The following is a 23191-nucleotide window of genomic DNA, read 5'->3' as shown; positions in this document are numbered from 1 at the left end:
TACTAGCACAGGGTCCACACTAGTGAATGGCTTGCAAACTGCCCATGGCCAACAGAGAGTGATCCCTGCTCCATTCCATCTGCTGAGCTGTGGCAAGGGATGGCTTTGGATAGCACTAGCTGGTTTTGGCAAACTCTTGCCTAAGAATTCTCATAGTTACTGCTATAAATAGTCACATTCAAGTGGGAAACAATGCTTCCAAGCTTACATGAATTTACTAGAATATAAGAAAATTCAGAAAAATATCTAAATAGCATGACAAGTGGAGCTTCACTTCAACCATAGGAGCAAATCCAGCCATGGAGAAACGGCAGCTGAAGGTGCTCTAAGGGATGATGGGGACCAAGGACAATTAAACATCAGTACAGACTTCCTGCTACAATTTTAGATGAGTGACAATGAAACTGGAAAGGAACAGTCAAAGCAGGAAAGAAAAGTGGGATTATATATCAAGATCTCAGCTTTAGTAGAGAAGGAATTTAAAGTTTCAACACTCATCCACTAGCAGCATTCCTGTCTGCTGCTGCATGCAGTTTAATAAGTGATAAGAAAGTCTACTATTAAAAATTAGACCATCCTATTAAAAATTAGACAGCACTTCTCAAAACTGAAACTTCTGGCATGTTTTAAAGGTTCCATATCTCTCTGCAGTAATCATAATTTCACTGGTGTGCATGCTTCAGGGCCCAAACCCCTTCAGGACAGTCATGGCTTTTAAGGCAGAACCGAAGTTGGTTCTACTCAGCAGCAACATGAACTTGGCCTTTATTTAATATTCTGTGGGCATATTCTTAAAACATCAATGCATTTTTAGGCACTTCACTGCTGTGTGTCACTTCACGTTTTTAGTTTCTGTTATGAGGTGTATATCTATATGAGACACCACTGAAAAACCTTCAATTGCCACTGTTCTGTCTCTGCAGTTTCTTTTGATCCATCATAATAGCTCATCATGGGAGCTGTTTCTTGGTGCACTTCCATGTATACTGCTCAGGGAAAGTTCCTTGGCAAGAGACATATATCCCCTCAAGGGAAGGAAATACTTTGCTCATCTCTTGCCCCAAAAGTCCAGGTCTAAACAAGCCAGGTCTAAACAAGCCCTGCATGGGAAATGATCCTGTGTTTTGGCAATTGATTCCTCCAGAGTTGTTACTCCAAAGCTGGATAGCAAGCTGCCTATCCTGATTGGTATTATATATTGAACTTTTAAAAATTTACAAATTTCAGAATATTTATTTTTCACATAAAATAATTAAAAGTCAACAGAAATGCTTTTGAAAAAGAAGTGAATAATACTGATTTAAAATGTTGATTCCTTTCAATGCAATGCAGTATTTTGATGACAAGTAAATACTATTTTACAGCTTATGTGAAATAGAAGTTTTAGTCAAAGTTCTGGGATTTATTTTTTAAATCAGAAGTATCAAAAATAATATTGAAAAAGCAACATCCTACAATGCCTTGAGCTGTGTGAGGTTCTGTAGGAAAAGCAATGAACCTTGAGCTAAAATCCTGTAAGACACATCTGCTTCTTTTTTCAAATACACAGCTTTATTTTCTTGGATTAGAAGTGAATATTGATAGCAATAGTAGCTCAGATATGTCATTTTGGAGGTATGTAAATTTTTTCAGGATATGTTTTTTTTTATTCTGTGACAAACCATTGTATTTTCTTCTGTAATACAGATTCTGTTTAAAGAATTTTATGATCAGTTACGTATGAAACATTGTGTTCACACTCCAGATTTTATTAAGCCCTTCTGCAATAAAGGAGAAGATTTGCTTATTTTTTATTTGTTGCCTTCCTTTTTGCTATACTGAAATAGAGAATAAAATTCTGAATTACACATATTACACACAGCTTGGGCATGTCATTCATTTGTTTTACTGGTGGGAGGAGATTTGGGACACAACTTTAGAGCTGTTGTGGACTATTTAACCTTTCATTTTTGTGGAAGTGCAGTTCTTCATCTATGTAGGAGGCAACATGGACCAGAAGATCAGAACTGCAAGCAAGATTTCTGGGTGCTATTTCTGGTTCAGTCAGTGGCTTGCCAGATGACTCCTGGCCTCAGTTTCCTCACAGATAAAGTAGAAGTGACAACACCAGATATCCTTTGCAAACTGCCTTGAAAGCTAGGAAAGAAAAAAGAAAAAGGGAAGGATCATGAAAAATGTCTCACTGCAAATTGCAAAAAAAAAAGGAATATAATTAGGGAGGTAGTTATATATATGCTAGACAGAAACTAGCAAGCCCAGGTACAGAAAAAGTAATGCTGCTACAGTACAGAGCTCAGCATGAATTGCAAAATCAGCCCAGGACCTGAGTAAATATTCTGTTGTCTAACTTGCACAGAGGTGAAGTCAGCACATCAATACCAAGAAGAAGGATTAAAGGTGCTCCTGCATGTCTGGGGTGAGCTGCAGCTCCACATTTGAATGTAGAAGAAAATTTACATTAGGAAATTAAACACACAAGACTTAATAGAAAGGTATTAATGAGGAGCTGACAGTGGAAAATATTTCAAGACTCTTAGTGAAATGCTGAAATCAGATGAATCCTGAAAAATTCAGAACAAATTTGAATGCAAGTCTGCCTGGTCTCATTTCCTGCATGTGAGATATCCACGCCAGCTCCTTTGGCATGTTCATATAATGCTCCCCATCAAGATCTTTTAAATTCAATGCACAGTGCCCATCTCCAATTCCCTCTCTCCACATGAGGTATCTCTGCTTGCCTTACCTGCCACCTGCTTGGCAGCCAGGTTGTGATGGTGTGTTGGAGAGAAGAGCAGTTGTACACTGCCCTGCCATGAAATGATGGGCTTTCTACCAGTTTGTGGTGGAAACAGCACACACGGAGCTCCAGCCTGGCGCCCTGCCTTGCTCCCATTTTATTGACTTTGCATCAGAGTTCAGAAATATCAGGTCAGAAATGAAAATCAGGTTCAGAAATGTCAGGTTTCTTACACAGTAAAAAACCAGAGACTTGTTCAATATAATATGCTCAGAACTGAAGCTTTAAAGACAGGGTGTTTTTAACAGTACTTGGTAGGCCTTTAAATAATTAGGACTGAGCATAAAGCTGTGGAAAGGCTTGGCCTCATTTTTCAACAACTCAATAGAAGATTGAGCCACAGCTTCCCAGATGTAAAACACACAGTATAAAGGAGCTTAAAATTGTCAAGTAGTTCCTGAGTAAATGAGAGGCTGTGCATGAAGTGATTGGAAATGGATAATATTAGCATATAATCTTTGCCAAAGCATGGCACTGAATACCGGGTTATGACTACAGATCCTTAGCATCAATTCAGACACGACTTCTCTGCAAAATTTCTACTTGGCTATGTGACATAATAACTTGTGGTCAACCAACAAAAAGGAATCATGTAATAAAGAGAAAATTAAAATCTAGGTAGAAATATCTGTGGTCTTTGATGATGGATGTCACTATGAAACACAAGACAAGAAAAGCAAACAGAGATGATGCAGAACAGATTACATTGCAAAACATTGTGCAACTTCACATAGATCCTTTTTCAGCTTCCAAAAGGCACAGATTCCCATGTGAACACAGTCAGACAGCTGACTGCCTGGAAAGCATGATAGCTGTCACGTTGCAAAAGCTCTTTTTATGTATCTTTTTATATATCTTCCTGTAATACAAATACACTGCAGAAAGCATTTCTCTGTATCTCTGCCTCATCAACTCAATTTTCAAATTTCAGCTGAAAAATTTATCTTCTATATGCCTGCCTACTCACCCACCCAAATGCTTTATTCTCTATACTTATATATTTTTTGCTTTCCCTGTTATTTATCACTAGAAACAATTTAGAGACCTGAAAGATGTTATATAAAATTAAACTGTAGTCAGTAAGACCCATCCAGCAAAACAAATAATGTATGCCTAAGCCCAGACTATGTTAGAACTATGTTCACAAGTATTTGGATTAATACAGCAAGCTGACATTGAGGTGCTCTTTCAAAACATCTTCAGACACCTTTCATTATTTTGTCCTTTCTTATCTCTGCCTTCTGCTGTCCCTGGTGGTCTGGAGGGCACAGCTGCACCAGGAGCTTCACATGAAGGGGAAATCAGCTCTGTTGGCAGGAGCAGCAGCAGCAGAGAGAAGCCTGGGGAAGGAAGGCAGGGCCTGGGGAAGGAAGGAATAGCCTGGGGAAGGCAGGGAGTGCCTGGGGAAGAAAGGCAGGGCCTGGGGAAAGAAGGCAGTGCCTGGGGAAGTGATGTAGGCTGGTGCAGAATGCAGCTCAGCCAGCTGACTTCAGCCGGGCAATGCCTGACGCTGCTCAGTGCACTGGCTGCCCAACAGGGGCTGGAAAGGAATGAAAGAGAGGAAACCAGAAGCTCTGCCTTAGGACAGAAATGAAACATTAGCTCTCTTTTGTAACACGGAATTCTGTAATGGATACCTGCCTGAGAAAAAACACCTTTTGAAATTTTGCTTTTAGAGATTACTCTCTCCAGTTTGTTTTTAGTTTTGTTTTGCTTTTTTTGTTTGTTTTTTGTTTTCTACAGGCAACAAGCCTTCATTAAGCATAAAGGGTAATCAGGTTTTCCCTTTTATCTGACAAATTTCATATTGGGTTAAACACTTTCTCCTACCCTTTATCACAGACAATATTTTCCAAAATCAAGGAGTCACACAGTTCATACACTCCCTGAAGCACAGGACACCCTGATTATGGACCTGACCCTCCTTCAGAAAAGCCCATGGTAAAACCATTGCTGGCCTGGAGACTGCTAAGCCTCTCTGTGAGCTCACAAGCCCAGCTTCACCCAGGGAGGACTTTTCAGTGGAGAAGACAATGAGAGTTGAAACAGTCCCTATCAGGTCCTATCAAAAACTGCTGATTTTTGCATTCATTCCAATTTAGTTGTCTGTTGGCCTTTATTATCATTATTTTATGTATTTCCAAATGCCAGTTCCCAATGGCAGTGCTACAGAGATGCCCTTTGCCTGGAACACTTTGGAACAAACCTGTGCATGGCTCAAAACCCAGCCCAGTGTTGCATTTGCTACTGCAGGCTCCCTAATAGCTGTCTCTCTATTTCTTCCTGGAGCCACTGATGTTATCTAAAAATTCTCTGCTTCACATCCGGATATGACATTTATCTAGTCTGTCAGAGAGTAATTAAAGTCTCTCATTACAGTTCTGTTTCCTGCTTCTGTATCTCTTTCAGCAGATCCTAGTCAGCGTTGCTCTCCTAGTTGAGACACTGGTAATACAGATCCCTTACTATATTTTAATTGTTTGGACTGAAGCACCAATTCAGATATAACCTTCTCTCTGGGTCACTTTCATTGGATTTTTACCTTGCACAGAGAGAAGCTGGGTATATGTAATTTAAGAGAAAGCCATTATTTATTAGCTATTGCACACACTAGGGAAACAAAGACTAATGAGCTACTAGGCTAAGCATTTATGCATTCAATTCCATTTCACTGAAGCAGCAGTAGATTTTCTTCACCAGAGTATTGCCAGAGAGAAGGAAAGGTTTATCTGTGGTTGCTCCTTGGGATTTACCTCTCCTCTGTCCTATTGCCTTTTACAGAGTCTGTTTTCTAATACCCTGTGTATTTTTGATGTTTTGTCTTGCATGGTTTAGCTCACATACTTTCTTTTACCTTCATAGGAGTTTCCTCAGTAGGAGAGAACAAAAACTGTGTTGTACCAGCCTAGATACTGGATCATATACAGCTGAGTCCTAGGATTGAGAGCCATTCACAGAGGCTTCTGTAACTCACTGAGGTGCTTGGTTTATTAACTTAATTTAAGCTTAGTATGTGAGCCTTCTGTATGATCAGTTTAATTTATTCTACCTTTCTTGCATATTCTTTTTTTTCCTTTTAGCATGGCAATGGCCCACCAAATATTTAAAAAACCCCTGTAAAATAATGTCTTATTTAGGCATAGATGTCATTCTAGTTCTGTAACTTTACTCTTTAGTTTTCTGGCACTAGAGCAGCAGCAGATGCTGCTGCTCTGGTTCCCTCTTGTGAGTTCCAATCTGATTTGCACTGTGTGTGTTTGATTACCCATGAGACAAGATGTTAAACACTCACATTTTCAAAACTGAAAAATGGGCATTTGTTTGACCAAGGTGAAATTGAAACTTAAAAAAACACTCCCCACTGCCTTTCCAAAATCTTTCCTTGATTTCTCTTTTATTACTCCACCCACCTCACCTGTGTTTCATGATATGGCTGTGAGGAAGGACATCCATACCCTATGTGCTGCATATTTACCCATAGCTCAAGTACATTTGTCTTATTATGGAATAATAATAATTCTTTTCCCTCTCTGTTTCATTTCTAATCTTAGTAACACTCCCTCAAAACTTACTATCTTCTCACTGTCCACTAGTATTCAAGAGACCACATGCTGGTTACTCTTTGAACAGGGTATATGCTTGTTGACCCCCATCTGGGGTGCCCCATTCTCACCACACTACCTATAGCTCAAGCTGTCACTTTGAAAATTATCTTTTGTAATAAATTCAAGGCTTTTTTTCTTCATTTCCATATTACTACAAAATCAGCCCTGCCTCCAACTTCCAACTTTTAAAAAGAATTTTCCTCTTATCTGCTTTTTGCAGTTCCCTTCCCTTATCTGACTTGACTAACCAAGCCCAGCCCATGCCAGTGGCCACATTAACTAATTCCACTGGCGCTTGAAGGAATCTCTCAATCCTTAACTCTCGCATCTTTGGAAATGTTAGTATCTTTTGTTTTAATTAGACTAGGACACTGTAATCATCTTTTTGATAAGATTTTTAAAAATTAAAACCACTTAAAAATATATATATGTCTACACAGACAAAAATATATGAAATAAAAAGTTATGTGTAACCACCCGTTATACATGGAGACCCTGCAAAAGAAATTAGGGATCATATCAAAATCAGTTGTGCCTCCATTCCTGTGAGATTGCTCGAGTAGTGAGCCATTACAGCATGAGAGTGTAAGAAATAACAGCTGCAGAAAAGCAATGTCTTGTATTTTGTTGATTTGTAATAAGCATAACTTTTTTTTCCTTTGTGTGACTGTGGGATTGATACCAAATCATTATTGGCCATGTTTTAGCTACTAGTCTGAGGTCCTTGTCAGATTTTGTAATGAATTCTTCTCAGTTCAGCACTTGTTTTGGGTAATGGGAAGTCTGCCAAGTTCTGGAATTTGATTTAAAGCTTCTAGGTAATTGTACTTCTTTTCTATTAGTTTCATTTAACAAATTTGTTGTAGTGAAACTGCAGTTTATGACCTTTTTTTTCTTCTAAACCAGAATGAATTGCTATAACTTTTCACAGCTGGGAAATAACAATTTTGGCAGTAAAGCTTACACCCCCTCAAAATATTAATCAGGACTTTTTTCTAGATAAAAATTGTAATGCATTATCAGAATTAAACAAATATATAAACTGCTGAGATTTTTCCTACATTTTTATTGAAATTTGTCACAAGAGCTCTTTGGAAATTCTAATGGTTTTAGGGAATAGTGAATTTCAACACATGAGGATATTGGCACATCTTCCTTATTTGCTTAGCCTAATATTCTTTCCTGATTAATTCCTGCTGACCAATGACTTCATTCAAAACAACAATAATCCACTGTGTAAAGGCTGACATTAAAGATGAGAAATCAAGGAGGAGAATGAGTAGAAATACAGGCCAGAATCAGCTCTGCCTCAAACTCTGGGACCATCATGTGGAATTTTGCCAAGACACAGAGGACTCTACACTGCATGTACAGTGAGTCTGATATTACTGGAGAAGTGATGGAGAGTCCTCTCTGCACCCAAGGAAGTGTCAATGTGATGGGTGAGCTGTCACTGGTGTGGGTTAAGCTGACCTTTAGTGTTGATGCTTAAAGATAGCCCTGAGTTAGTTATTTGTTACTGGTGATTGGTTTCTGATGTTGGCACACTACTCTCTACACTTCCTATTTCATACTGTCACCATGTTAGCCTCAGCTTCTGACAGCTATGATGATAACCTAAATTTTGGTGAACTTTGCTCATTTTTAAATCAGTGTATCCCCAAATACTTTTTTGGTAGTTATTATTCAACTTTGCACTCAGAAAAATTTTTGAAAAATATGTCGCACTTAAATGTATTAGTGTGCCTGGGAACTATTTGTTAGTAAAGGTAGCTAAGTACATGTTAATTAATCCATTAACACATTACGTATTGCACACTACTTAATTTTTCCTTCAGTAAATTGAACATTTTGTTGGAGTGTTTTTTTTTGTTTTGGTTTGTTTTTTGTTTTGTTTTTGTTTTTTTTACCTGTCTTTCCAGGTAAAACTTATAGAGCAGCTAGCCACCCAGATACTTTTTCAACATTCCTTTATGCTTTTCACTTACTAGGGTTTAAACAAGTGGGAATGTGACAAATATGTTAAAGGCTTCCCACTGTAACTATCACACAAAGCACCAAATTCAAGGTCTTCTCTGTCAGGTTTTTAACTTCTTGTTTTCAGTCCCATTTTTGCAAACTGTCCCCACCAGGCTGAAACCACACCAGAGACACTCAGCAGAAAAAGATGGGATTATGTTACAGAAATATTATCCTGGCAGATCATAGCTTTTATGGACAATAATAAACTATCTCAACTGTAACGTCCTTTACCAGTTTAAATCAATTGTAACTGCTGGCTCTTACCAATTACTTACTTGTTTACGTGAGATGTATAAAATATGCTCGTATTCAGAGAGGATAAACAGGATTGAAAAGATGTAACTTTCTGGTAGTTCTTCAGAAGGTTGTCATTGTATTTTCATTCACACATTGTTGAACTCTGCAGGTTCTTGTGTCAATGATTTTGTTTCTTTTAGAGCATTTTTTTGGTCTGTGCTGTGCTAATTATGTTTTAACTGAACACATACATAAATCAGTCAGTTCTACTGAATACAAATGGTTGAACAGGTACTTAAGTAATTTACATCAGCAAGCAGCACTTGGAAGGAAAATGTATGTCTTTGATAAGCAAAGAAAGAGCCATGAAAGGCTGGACTGAGAGCAGGACAGCACTGTTTGCTTTCATTTCGAGCAAACATTTAGTCTATGTGGTTTGCTATTCTCTAGCAATACCAGATATGTGTTAAACCCACCCCCAAACCTTCACGGTCAAAAATTACTATGCTTGCTGCCAGGAGGTAGGACTTAGTCAACAGTTTTAATCACTTCTTAAACAGAGAGTACTCAGATTAGGAAAAAGAGTTGGCTCATTTATTTGAAGGGAGAAAACACCATTAAAATCCATTTTAATCTATTTTAATAATTTTAACTGCCCACTTTAGCATCTTTTAAGCATACACAAGTCTGATTCTAAGCAATTCCTTTAGCTAAAAGCCTTTTAAATTCCCCAGGGAAAACTAATTGTATTAAGACACTCCAGGAGTTGCAAAGTGGGAACAATTCTGGTGCGGTATTAAAATTTAGCACAGCACAGATAATATGCTGTTTTCACATATGTATTACCATATAAAAGTTAAGAATAGCTGGTATTTATTTAAATGCCATTGTTTTGTTCAAGTTTTGGTCTAACTTCTCACGTGATGGAAATGATTCTGTAGTTTATTAAAGGTGAGATGTTAAGGGTCCACTATCCCAAAGTGTTCCCCTGTTGTCTGGTCAATCAAGAGCAGACAGTTATCAATTTGTATGCTCACATCATGTCTGATTGAGTTGTCCGGTAGATACAGGTCAATGAAACATTCTTCTCTGTTCCAAATCAGTACCAGAGCCAAAGGTGAGGGATTTGGACTTTAAAGGTTGGAAGAGGAAATTGTTTATAACAGTTACAGTTGCCAGCGAAAAGGGGAAGCAGGTACTGAAAAGAAATTAAAACCTGGGTAATCTTTTTTGGAAGAAAAGGGAAAGTAGGATAAATGAGGGGAAAAAAGTATTTTTAATGTATCTACCAAAAGTCAATTAAAGCTAGTGAAACATGATCATTATGTGAATGCATTTGTCTTTCTGTTTTCACCTCTGCCTTTTCTATACAACTGTGATAACACAGTATATTCTGAATGCTAAAAATGGCTTGTATTTTATTTTGTTAGCTTTGCTTGAGCTAGGTAAATTTAAGTAACAGGATTACCTCAAAATATTATTTATTCAAAATATGGTAAGGTTGCCTTGGAGAAATTCTCAGTTATAAGTTTAGGTACACTAATTCTGTCACTTAAAAACCCAACTATTTACTTCAAAAGCAAACAGTTTTAAGGACTAGATTTAACTCATAAAGTACAACTATAGGCAATTTTCATGTTTTTATTTAAAATATTTTACTTTTGTTAAATTAAGGCAATTCTAATTGAAAAAAAATTAAAACAGTGGAACTTTCATTGTCCAAGTGACAATCATTTTTTTACAGATCAGCGCCAAAAATTAGTGTCACTAACTTGGTGTGCATTCTATTTGGGAAAAAGCTGTTGCCTCTCTTCTCCTTCTTGAAGAGGAAAGAAATAGCCCCTTCATAACTAACTGCATTATCAGTATTTTGTACATATACCTCATTTAATTATATACTTCAGAAAGATAATATTTTAATCCAGGAGAGTTTATGTATAACCAAAGTTCTGGAAGAAGTCCCACAGACCCACTCTCACATTAGTTTTGATATGGAAGAAATTGTCATGCAGCAGCTGGAGGTAACATTATTCTCCTTAGGTTTATTGGTTTATTTAGAATTTAACTTTGAAACTATCCCATAATTTCACTGCTAATGAGTAATCTACAGAAATGAAATCTCAAAATTTTTGGCTCTGAATCAGTTCAAATTCAAACGTGCAGCCAGGGCAAGGATATATGTTTCATAGCAATGCATTGTTTTCCAGGTTTGCAAAACTAACCTAGCAGTAAAAGGCCTAAAGGTGTGGTGGTCATGCTGGTAGCACTGTTAATATCCCATATAACCTAAAAACTGTGAATTTCAAAACAGCATAATATGAACTTTTAAGAGTTCTGTTAACCTATGAGTTTGATAGGGATGAATGGAAGCAGCTCTGTGTGAGTTGTGCATGGCAGCTGTGCATGTGCATTCCCTGAGCATCCAGGGGAAACAATTCTCATTCAAACACACTGCAACATTAAACCACATGTCACTTCAGTTTCTGCTCAAAATAAATCTTATAGGGTTCTAGATCTATGATTTAAGTCGGTGCTATAGGAATGTGCATTGCTGAAACAAACAGAGCTTGGAGCTTGGGATCCTCTTGCTTCCATGGTGATGCTCCTCCCAACACAGTAAAGCTCCAGCCTATGACAACAGCTCCTAAATGAAACAGTAATATATATAAGTAATATAAGCAACAGCAAAGGCACTGTATCTTGAATAAATGGCCATAATATTTCTTATGCAGTAGCAGATTTTTCAATATGATATGGTTTTCAAAACTCCTAAGAAAATGATATTTTGAAAACACCGAATGTATAGCATTGCATGTGAGGAGTACTCTCTGAAATTATTTATTTTTAATTGCCTAATTATTCAGAGGTGATTTAAGTTAGGAAAAACAAAGTCATGACAGACTAATTTTTTTTAGTTAAAAAATACATGTAGCCTTTCTTTCTTTACACTCATGCATTTCACTGTGAAAGTACATTGCCTCTACTGTGCTTCATTTAGTCAATTACCTGATGATAATCACATTTTTGGTAACATTGGTACAATTCGGTCCTTTTCAAGAGGAAAGTGTGACCATCTTGAATTGATATAGCGTTACCAGAAACCACTCTCAGTTATTTTTTAATTTTAGGCGTTTTTTTCCTTGGTTCTTTTCTCCTGTGCAGGACTTTGGCTACTCTAGCTGTTGCCTTGGCAACTTCGTGGTCATTTATGTTGATAACAGTGTTTGTAAGCTAGAAAGAGGTTTTCGAGGAGAGAAGGGTAATATTAAATTATAATAAAAACTCTTTTTCTTTTTAGCCTTTCCATTTCTGCAGTCTTGCACTGCTTCATGAAAGCAAACCTTGGGGACCCTACCAGAGCTTGAATTTCTGCTAGGGAAAAGGAAGGGAAGGGGTAGGAGAGGGGTGGAGAAATATCTGTGCAGATTATTTCTGTGTCAGTAGCAAGTTATGAAAGAAAAATAATGAATGCATGCAACTTTGAAGCCCTTGTAATAAAGGAACATCATCATTTGAAGAATCTCTAAAAGAAAAATTACAATTATTAAATAATATACTAGTGATTGAAAGGCAGTACTAGAACTCAGAGAGAAGAAAACTACAAGAAGCTGAAAGTTTTTGCTTATTATGAACTGTAGCCTGGTATAGAAACACCACTCTGCTTCAGCTACTGAAATGTCACACTTCTCCCCTGGAAGTTCTGCTCTGTGTTTTAGCAAGTTCACAGAGCCAGTGCTGATCCCTCAGACCATGGCTAGACAATTTCCAACACCTCCCTTGTTCAGAGCTAACAGGAGTCTCTTAGCCCACATTGATCTCAGCAGTGCAGATATAACCACAGGCTACGAATCAAACAGCAGTCAAAAAACTCCAAACAAGATTTACAATAGTGTAGACTTGGAAATGAAAATGTTATTACAATCAAAATCATAATTACTTATAAACCCCAGATAACAGTATTCTGCTGTTTGATGTATGGTTAGAAAGCATTATTTCTGTGGCCTTTTCTCTCCCAGTACAGCACTGAAAGAAGCACTAACTTCTCTTTCTTATCAGGACACAACTAGCAGACCAGTATTCCTATAGCCAAATATCTCAAATAATTTGGAAATCCTCAAAATACCCGGGGAAAAAGGGAAGTAAAGCCCATTTATTTTCAGTCTTGAAAAACATGCATATCCATTTCATAGAGTACAGAAGACCTGAAATATGAATTATCATAAATTGTATGTGGTTTAACTGAAGATCAATTATAAAAAATCCACCAATAAATTAATAAAATTGATAGCAAAAAACTTATATCTAGGAATGTACAGTAATAATTTTGACTCCAATTGAAGAATACATGAAAGTTGGTTTGAATATAAATGATCAATATTAAACTGATACAATCTCTCCAACACAATAGCATCACAGATCCTGCAGTAAGAGTAGCTGACTATCAGGGAGCTGCACTGTGCAAGTGGAGATAAATACAATTATAGGAAAAACAAAACAAAACATATCAAAAACCCCTCAAAACAACAAGAACATCAGAAAAACCACACCCCAAAATAGAAAAAAAATGGAACTAGGAAGCAAACAAAATAAAATGGATAACAGCAGCAAAAAATCTGGAGAAGATGCTGAAGTAATGATAGTGAAATACTGCATCAATTGCCATTTCTAAGTATGTGGTTCACGAAAAGAATAGTTTCTAGGAAGAATAAAAAAAGAAAAAACCTTCTCTACATTGATAATGAAAAGAAGAAAGAGTATAACAAAGTGTTTCCAAGAGCGATTTGTAGATTCGAATTAAAGGAACTATTAAGTTGTAATGGAAATTAAACATCTCATAAATGTTTCTCACACCACAAAGGAATGATACATGCAGAAAGAGACTCATGTCAAGCCAATCTGTTGGTAAATCTAAGCCTGTGGGAAATTTGTGGTGATGAACTTCTTACTAAAATATTGAATCTTTTAAATGAAATGTGGGACTAATAAAAGCTCTCAAAAACGCCCTTATGGCTAAGTATCAAAGAAGAGTGATTAAAGTTACTCCAATACTTACTGAGATATATTTTTTCCTTGGGTGATAATCAGTTTACCACAGCAGCACATTAATCAGCAAAAAGACAACAACTGATTGAAGGTAAGAAGCTGGGATTTTGGCCTGAAAGGTCACACATTCACCAGATTTTCAAAATTAGCATAGTTGTCAAAAAAGGACAATAGGTTAAAAAAAGTCACTAAAATACCTTAGATATGCAACTTTTAGATTTCAATGGAGTGAGTATTTGACATTCCATTCTACAATTCACTCTGGAACATCTTGAAGTTTAAGGTCTACCAACAGAAATAATTAACTTTGAAAAGATTTCCCATCATTATAGTTAAGGTCAAACTGCACAAGTCTATAGTAACAGAAAATCATGTCAGTGAGAATGTGTTCTCTTACTCTCTCTGCCTGTCTTGCTCTTGATTTCAGTAAAAAGCAGAGACACATATCATATAGACAATGCTTGATTCAAAAACCATTTTATACAGTCAGATTTTCTAAATGAAGCTATTCTTTGAAGAAGTGAACTTTAAAATGAAATCTAAAAGAGGAAATTACATGAGTTTGTTCTTTTAAAGAGTGACAGGAAAACATGCCAGCAAAGAGTATTTCTTCCAGAGTTGCACAAATAGGTTTGATAATTAATTGCATAAAGCAAACCTGCTCCCAGTTGAGGCATTATGGTAGAAAGAAAGAAGATACAGGGCACTGGACCATTCATTTTCTTTACAGGTAATGCGAATTCTGATAATAGCCAAAGGTCTGAATTGCCAAAGCAGCAGTTTCAGTTGATCATCCAAAATCTACAACTTAAAAAAAGCAAAACAAACCTATGAAGGTGACTCTAGTGAAATTGTTTTAACACAATAAAAGCTTAAGATACATAAAAACACAGTAGAGCAGAAAACACTTTGCAGTTAGTGTGGGGTATTAAAAAATACACCCATCATCATTAAAATACTTAATCTTCTTTCCTCTAATATCTTCTGGAAGCTAGAAATAACTAGGTGTACCTTAAAAACAAATCAACAGAATCTCTAGGACAGACCTGCACTGTACATGGAGGAACACACAAAAGTGGGCACACACAGTTGGGTGCAGAATGACAAAGGTTGTCCTAGGATAGACAACAGCAGTGGAGCCTACCTTGTGTTCTGTCTCATTAAATGACACAGAAACAAATCACACTTGACATAAAACAAGTTGCATGATCATCAGGGTATCTGACCACATGACTCACTCTGAATCTGGATTTGTGGTTCTTCATGTAGTGCCGTATCAAATTCAGAATTTACTACCAATGATTTGCAAAATTACACCTCCCATTGATCATGAAAGTTTTTATTGCACCAATGCACAAATAACTTCATGTCTTCTTCACAGTATTTTTATCATTCCTAGCACACTATGCACTTGCAATTTATAACTTCTTCCCAGATGTTCAAGTCTTTTATTCATTAAAGGCATAAATTCAGCAAGCTTTAAAGCAAATTCATATATTTAGACATGTATTTAGTTCTATTAAGTCAATACTTCAAAGAGATCTTTAAATGTAGCTCATACCCTAAGGGGTATTTTTGAATCAGAGCTACAAAGCCTGTCAGAAATCCATGTCTTGCATGCAGACTTTGTTCCATTGTGTTTTAAATTAGACCAGACTAATATATGTCTAAGCTGCATAGTGTATGCTCAGCTGAGAGAATTGTCTAGCATGTACACATGTCAGTTATACACTAGAAATGCTTGTGTAAACAAGAGAGGAGTCAGTTTCTTAGGTCAGGAAGCTTACTTCTGTTCAACTACATGAAATACGCAAGAAATAAAAACATTCATTAATTCAAAAGGATAAAAAGGAACAGGAAAAAAAGAAAGGGAAAAAGTTCAATTTTATGCCATGAAGGTAAAGGTCTGTGTAGTTTTAAAAGGGATGTACGTGCTACAGACATTCAATTCCTCCTTGAAACCTAAGGAATAACAGTGTTATGTCCCTTTTGAGGTTTAGGTAAAACCAGGAAAACTCGTCATTTGATCCAGAGTTTTAAACTGTGACCCGGGAGCCAAGGCTACTCTTGGGAAAAAATCAGGGATCTACTTTCTGCATTAATATTGATGACAAAACTTGAAAGTAATTTACCTTTTTGATGTTAGTACAATGTAAATTTGTCTCCACATTTTTTACTTCACAGATTAAACTTTCACAAAAAAAATGGGTAGCAGGAACTGATTTGTCATGATTAGAATTTCCTAGTGGAGCCATAGTACTGGTCATATATAGCACCAGAACCACATAAATTCCCTATCTAAGGGTAGAATAAAACCAGATATGTTTAAATAACTTGAGATAGCTAGGTTTGCAAAATTCTGTGCATATTTCAGCTGGCTGATGGGAGTAGACATCATATGATCAGCCATATCTTTTTTCTGGGCTGACAGACAAAAAATAACTCTTTCTGGGTGTAGTTCACTGGAATTTAGAAATTCTATTTTTGCATCCTAGGAAACCAAATATAAAACCATGTTCCTAAGAATTCTACTTGTTTTTCAGTAAATGAGGAAGAAATACATAAAAAGAAGCTGCGTCTAGTTGCAAAAGAAACTTTCTGGTCAAAATTGAAAATTTTTTTAACCTAAAAGTCTCATCAGCAATATTTTTGTTCTGTCACAGAAATCCTCGCTGCAGTAACAGTTGTTGGACAGCTGCTCCCTTAAATACTCAAACTAATACCACCTAATGCATTGATACATTTAGTATTCCACAATGTTAATTAGATATCCTAACAGAACATCTCTTTCACTTGCAGTTTTAACCTATGCACTCTGTATTTGGGACCCACCCCAAAGAGGCAGTGGCAACAAGGATATGAGCACTCATATCTGACCTGCATTTCTAGATTCACGGAAAGAAATAAATTTTTAATGTATCTCTTAACCCTATTTAAGAAGGATGGAGGACAGGTTTATATGGTTTCTTCTGCACTGGAAATATTTATTATCAGAAGCTGGGATGGTACCATGTTAATGTAACTATTTTGTGCTATTTCTGACCCACTCTTAAGCTGTGAGGTCTAGTGGAATCAGGAACAACCTTTTCTGTATGCATGTAGGCTGTGACCTCTACAGTTTCAGACCTGCTTTCAGCTGCTTTCAAAAGCCTCCCATTTCATCAGCACATTATTTCAGGCAAAACAGCACCTGGAAACCAGAATTGTATAGAGTAGCATCCCTCATGTCTATACAGAATATCAGCAATTCACTGCTGATGGAAAATACTGTGACTACTTGCCCATGAGGATTTTATTTACTTGTGGCTGAAAATATGCTGCATGTCTGTTTGGTTTTCTGTTGCTTTACCCACAAACCAGTCCAGTGCCTGCCCATTTAAACTTCATTTCCATCACAGCTTCCTTCTCTATGCTTTGGGTAAAATTAGATTTCAGAAGCTCTGCATGCTTTCCCACTTTTTGTATATTATTGCTTTTTGCTTTTTCCCTTTTTTTTCCCCAACAGCAGCACCTTTGGTGTTATTTCTTTGGCCTTGAACCAGTTTCTATCTCCTGCCAAGTGCCGTAGATCCACAAAGTGCTTGTTCTGCAGTTGTAATTTTGCTGCTTCATATAAAAGAGCAGAGCTTGCTCTGAAGCCCTTGCTATAAATAGAAAAGAATTTTTCTTAGGTCTCCTACTGATTTGCCAGATTGATTGTATCTCTGCTAATCTGAATAATGCATTTGCATTCTCCTTTTCTCTTAAAATCTTGCTGTATAAATATTTTGCATGATACTTCTGAAAGGTTATTTATATTGTTTTAAATAGAAGACTATTTTGCCTAGATGTCTTAACCCTTAATTTTGTGCCAAAACATCATTAACTGTACTAATCATTTACGTGCATACAGTTGAGCTATTTCAAAGTTAATTTTGATAAGGTGACCTTAAACTATATTTTTTCACTTTTTTCATCTTTTCTATCTTTCTAAAGGTCAGTCTTAAGAACATGTCAATAAAACCAGGGAGTTATTTATCATGCACCTAAACATAAATCCTTTTTCTCTTCCCCTGCCACTCTCCTAAGAATACCTTGAAAATGTTGTTTTAAATTATGAGTTAATACCCTGAAAACTTTTAGCAATGAAAAATATCCAGACTAGGTATTGCAGAGTGGACAGGGAGAGAAATTTGGTTAATAAATTTTTTTAAAAGTGCGCAATTAAAAATCCAAGTCATTAAGAGAATAATAAAGGGTTGATCATCGAAATGGTTGTTTTACTGTTGTGAAAAGAGGAAATCAATAGGTCTATTTAAAAAAGTGATTGTCAATATAGTCTTAAATATATGCATAGTTTACAATTTAAATATGTATAGTTTACATTTAAATAGAATGCAGTCTAATTTCTTTTGGAAGAAAATTCTTGCCTATCCAAAGTTTGCTGTGGGAAAAAATGAAATATAGCTGCAGTTGGCACCTCCACATAGGATCCAATCCAATTCAGAAGAAAGTGTCTGTACCTGTAATGAGCAGTTTGAGTGTTCAGAACAGATATATCAAATTTGAACCTTCAGCTAATTGCCCAATAGAGTATAATAATTTGGAAAATAGCCCATGAATAGGACACCAATTCTTCATTCCTGCCTCTATGTATTTAAGAAGGCTTTTGAAATTCTTACGAATGTTTAAGAAATATATCAGTCTTTTTAGACAGCTAAGAGGCGAGTAAGTGTATTTTTGAGTGTGCAACAGGTGCTTGCTGTTGTGCTGATGTCTCATGACAACCTGAAACATTCCACCAGGGTTCTGGCAGCACAGTCATAGCTCAGTTTGACACACCGGATGGCAAACCCAAAGAGTGCCCAGGCCTGGCATTATTGCCAATGGAAACAGAAAACAAACACACTAGGTATGCTTGTATCCAGAATTTACATACTATTAACAGGAATATTGGTCCATTTTGGTCCAGCTGTCAGATCCTCAGTAATTCTAAGAGCACTGAGCAGAAAACAAGATGAGAACATGGGCAGGAAATGACATTTCACACGCTTTGACCAAAGGAGGCTCAGCACTAACCCGATATTTATTTATACGTGTATGTGTATCCAGAGGTATTCCCTGTGAATTAAGAGGAGCAGAGGGCATGTTGAATAGCGAAAGAAAAAATACTTTTGTTGAACCAAAAAGGGAAGTTAATATTTCTCTTTCAGTCAAGCACCAAGAAGGTTAATCACAGGGTGAATATATTGTTTGAGTCATTACAAAAAGGTCAGTCATTAAAAAAACATTAATCACTGTGCCTATCTTACTGCAATAATTTCTGTTATTTTCAGATGTTTAGAAAGTTTTAGGATTCTTTGCACTCACAAGATGGGGATTCAGACAGATATCAATGTAGTGATGCCACTAAAAGTGAAATGTGGAATATATTTCTGTAGTTTTACACAGACAGGAACAGAAAGGATACAGATTAACTAAGTTTACAAAGTGTATCATTAATATAGAAAGGAACAGGAACAAGAGGAAATGATACAGGGTCCTCTGTGTTAGGAAGTTTCAAGATCTGTCTTTCCCAATGCACACAGTACCAGATGCAGATGAACTTTGTTTTATGAGAGGCTTTGTGCATACTGCAACTTCTGTGAATTTGTCTGTGTGGCTGCTTATGAACACAAACAAGAAGAACTGAATATTAAACAACATGCACTTAAGTTCCAAGGTAGGTTTTTGGAGGGACCAAGCTCTGGAGGGTCAGAACTTCACTTTACATTGTACAGAGAATTGTTGGATATTAGTCACATCAGATCTTACCTCTTGGGTGTTTACCACCAAAATTAAATGTACATCTGGTACATGAAGCAAGTAATACTGCTTAAATCACTGCAATATGCAGTAACTCATTTGTAAGTTACAATGCATCTTTTGTATGTCAAATAAGAGTTTACTGGAAAAAAGAGTCTTATGTAATGTAGATCTCACGTTTATGCATAAAGTAAGTGAATATTAAATATATACATGAGGAAACACTGATGGTTTAAAATATACTTACAGAGTTAAAGACACTTGTAGGACAATGCCATGCTTGAACATGTTTGAGTCTGAATATGCCCACTGGTATATATATGAGTAAAGAATTGTCTAGCATCGGCACTTTTATATGTACAAACGAGGTCTAAGATAAAGTCTTAGTTTAAAAGATGTCTCACTGAAGTTTAAGGATGTCTACTTGAATAAAGGATTCAGAATCCATCCAACAGTAATTAACTCAGGAGCATATGAAAAGGATAACAACATACTATTTAAATATGATTTAATAAATAAATAATCTTTATATAAACAGAAATATGTATCCACTGAAAAATGCAGTGTTTAATAACATTTTTAAGATTGTGATTCTTTATCCCTAGTTAAATTGTCACACTCTGCCAATTATTATTTCCACCACAGTCAAAACCAGGTAAAATATTTCTTGAATTTATAGAAATTGCATAAATATACTGACACCTAATTCCGGAGATTACTAAGTTTGTGATGTTAATGTTCTACATCTAGATAACTCATTGACCATCCCAACTGCAGTGCTGACAAACAGTTAGGTACAAAACTGGCACTTATTGGTTGTTGCTAATCCCTCTTTAGTTGACTTGATAGAAGGAAATGACTCATTAGACACTACCAGAATACAGCTTACATTGAGTTTCCTTACCTACTGTGGTGATGGTCCTAAGGTAGGCACTTGGGGAAAAAAAAAAAAAAGGTATAGTTGATCCTAATAAATTATTTTTGGACTATAAGAAAATACAGGGCAAGTTTAGAAGGAGCAGATTAAGAACTGAAAGCAGATCTTGATGTGGATGAAAAGAGACAACATTTTGAAGGACAGCTCAAATTTCCAGTAGAGATATAAAGGGAAAATCAGAATCAGTCAAGAAATTGAGATAAGCTTGGTTGAGAGAAGTCTTAGACCAGAGATTTAGATGATCATATCTTGGAGATAGAAAGAAAGTAGGATTTTATACTCACAGACTGCTGAGTAGAATATTGAACACTCACTATATGGGTAGTGCAGCTGCTCTTACTAATTTAGGGTGAGATGCAGAGCAGAGCAGCAGCACACACAGAATGGTTTTCTTGGGTAAAACCTCAGTCATTTTGCACTTAGTGGCACAGATTCTGTGACACCGACCAGGGAAACACCACTGGCAGAACCACAACTGGATTTTGATGATCTATACTGTCTGCTCATATTTATTCGGGGGATTTTTGCAATTGCAACTCTCCAAGAATGTAGTGCAGCTACATTGCCTCTGGGACTGCAAGATGACTTTCTCAGGGCTTTCTTATGAACACCATGGATTAGATTTTATTCCAACCTAATTTAGTTACCATAGATGGAGTTATTTAGAGGTTCTGTCCTACAGAGTTTCTGAGTGTACCAAAATAGATACAGCATTTGTCATCTGCATTCTCCTTTCCTTTGATCAGAACATAGAGTCCATCTCTTATACCAATTTACCAAATACATTTGTTGGAGTTCGGTTTAGTAGAAGACCCTCTTGCTGCATTAGGAAAAGTGCTACAGAGAACTGAGGAAGGGGAAGGAATACATCTAAGGAGCAAACTAAGAGTGGAAAGAATAAGGTGTTTGGATACACAGAAATACAAGAGTTCATTTTGCATTAGTGTAACCAATGATTAACTTATTAATAGTTAGCTCCCAAGGAGAGTCTGGATGATCTGACTAAGGGACCATGCCAGTGGTATTGCCATGGAAAATAAAGTGGTATCACCATGGATAAAAAAATCTTAGCAGCAGCTCTCAGTGGGATAGTTAAAAAAATTAGTGCAGTGAGTAGATTTCTAGAAAGCAATTCAGCCTGCCTTAAAATACGTCTGATTGTTTTTTGAATGATTCTTTTTATTCTATCTACTGTATCAAATGCCCATCCGTAACAACACATCTAGCTCATGCTAGGTACATTTAGTCTTAATCTCAGACTGAATCTCACTCATGAATTCTACACATCTGAAAAGATTAAAAAGGCCATCTGGGATCCACAGGTGAATAACTGGATTGGATTAGATATAGGTCTCTAGGAGAGCCTGCTGGGACTGCTGTTGGAGTTCTCACTGGGAGGAGAGACCTCATAGCATGACAGGTGAAAAAGTAGCTTAAACTATGTGTTAGTAGGTGACAGATAACTGTGAGAAGATACTGAATGGCCACAGAACTTTTGAGTGGAGGGGTTGTAAATTTTGATAATGCTCTGACCAATCTTCCAATGTATAAAGTTGGAAGTTCAGCCAGAAGTATCACTTAAGGCACTGATTACCCATTGTGCTTCTGTGCAGAGACTATTTTGATTTAGAGAATGGAGATTTGGGTTGCTGGAAAGAAAGGGCCAAAAAGAAATATTCATGGGGAGAAGAAAGGATTGCAGAAGTAAGAAGGGAATCTGGAAAGAAAATCGTATCTGGAGAGAAGATCTTGGAAGTCAGGAGATGTCCTGATTCCAGAAGGCTGGAGATTAGGGAAATGTACAGAGAGAAATGCTGGATGATACTCAGGGACCTTAGCTCAGTAACAGCTGAGACAGGGAACTGTGAGTAGTGGCACTGCAGAAAACAAAATGGTTTTGTGCCCAGCCTTCCTAGACCAGCCGTGATCTCCCCACTGGAAAGCCAAGAAGCAGCGAATCTGACACAATGAGGGAAACAGGTGAGTGTATAACATAAGAAAGTAGAGTGCAGTCTTTAATGGTGTTGGTTCCTACATAAACTCTAGTGTCTAGTTCCACTGCAGGTTGTTGCTCAGTTTGTTTCACTGTTGACAGCTGCTTTTACCACAGTCAAGCACAATTCCCCAGCTTAGCATGCGTGACTTGGGTGACCTGCCACATCCTAATACACCTGTAGTGATCTTTGCTGTTAATGAATCCTAGTACAGCTCTTTTGCCTTTAATAAACTTTTTATCTGTACCTCAATGTTTCCTATATTAGAGGCTCTTTCAAGACAAAGGATATTTACCCTCTTACCATCTTTTTCTCGGATCCTCAGCATGGAAGGGCTGGGTTTACATTAATACATGAACTGATTTTCATCAACACCTGCTGTAATATATAGACCCAGGAAAATATTGCTCTTCATTCTGCAGCAGAATTTCTTTTTTTTTTTTGAAAATTATTTATTATTTTTATTATTTCAGGTCAGAAGTGGATGTAAACAGTTACAGTCAATATGAATAATGGGGCATCTTGGACCCGAGACCAAATCAAGAGCACTGAAAATATACTACGACAGTAAATAAACCCATTTAATATAGTGCTTAAGGAATCAGGGTCAGCAGCTGTGGTTCCAGTACAGATACAGTGATTTCCTTAAGGTGCCAGCACTTAGCCCTACTGTCCTGTGATTAGCCAGGAGCTAATGGAAAGAAAAGAGCTTAGTACCAAGGTTTGGTCCCCCTTTTTTTTTCAGAACTCCTCAGGCAGAGGAGTACATTGT

This window comes from Sturnus vulgaris, chromosome 5 (genome assembly GCF_052056855.1).
Source record: "Sturnus vulgaris isolate bStuVul1 chromosome 5, bStuVul1.hap1, whole genome shotgun sequence".
Taxonomy (NCBI): Eukaryota; Metazoa; Chordata; class Aves; order Passeriformes; family Sturnidae; genus Sturnus; species Sturnus vulgaris.
This window is presented reverse-complemented; position numbering follows the sequence as displayed.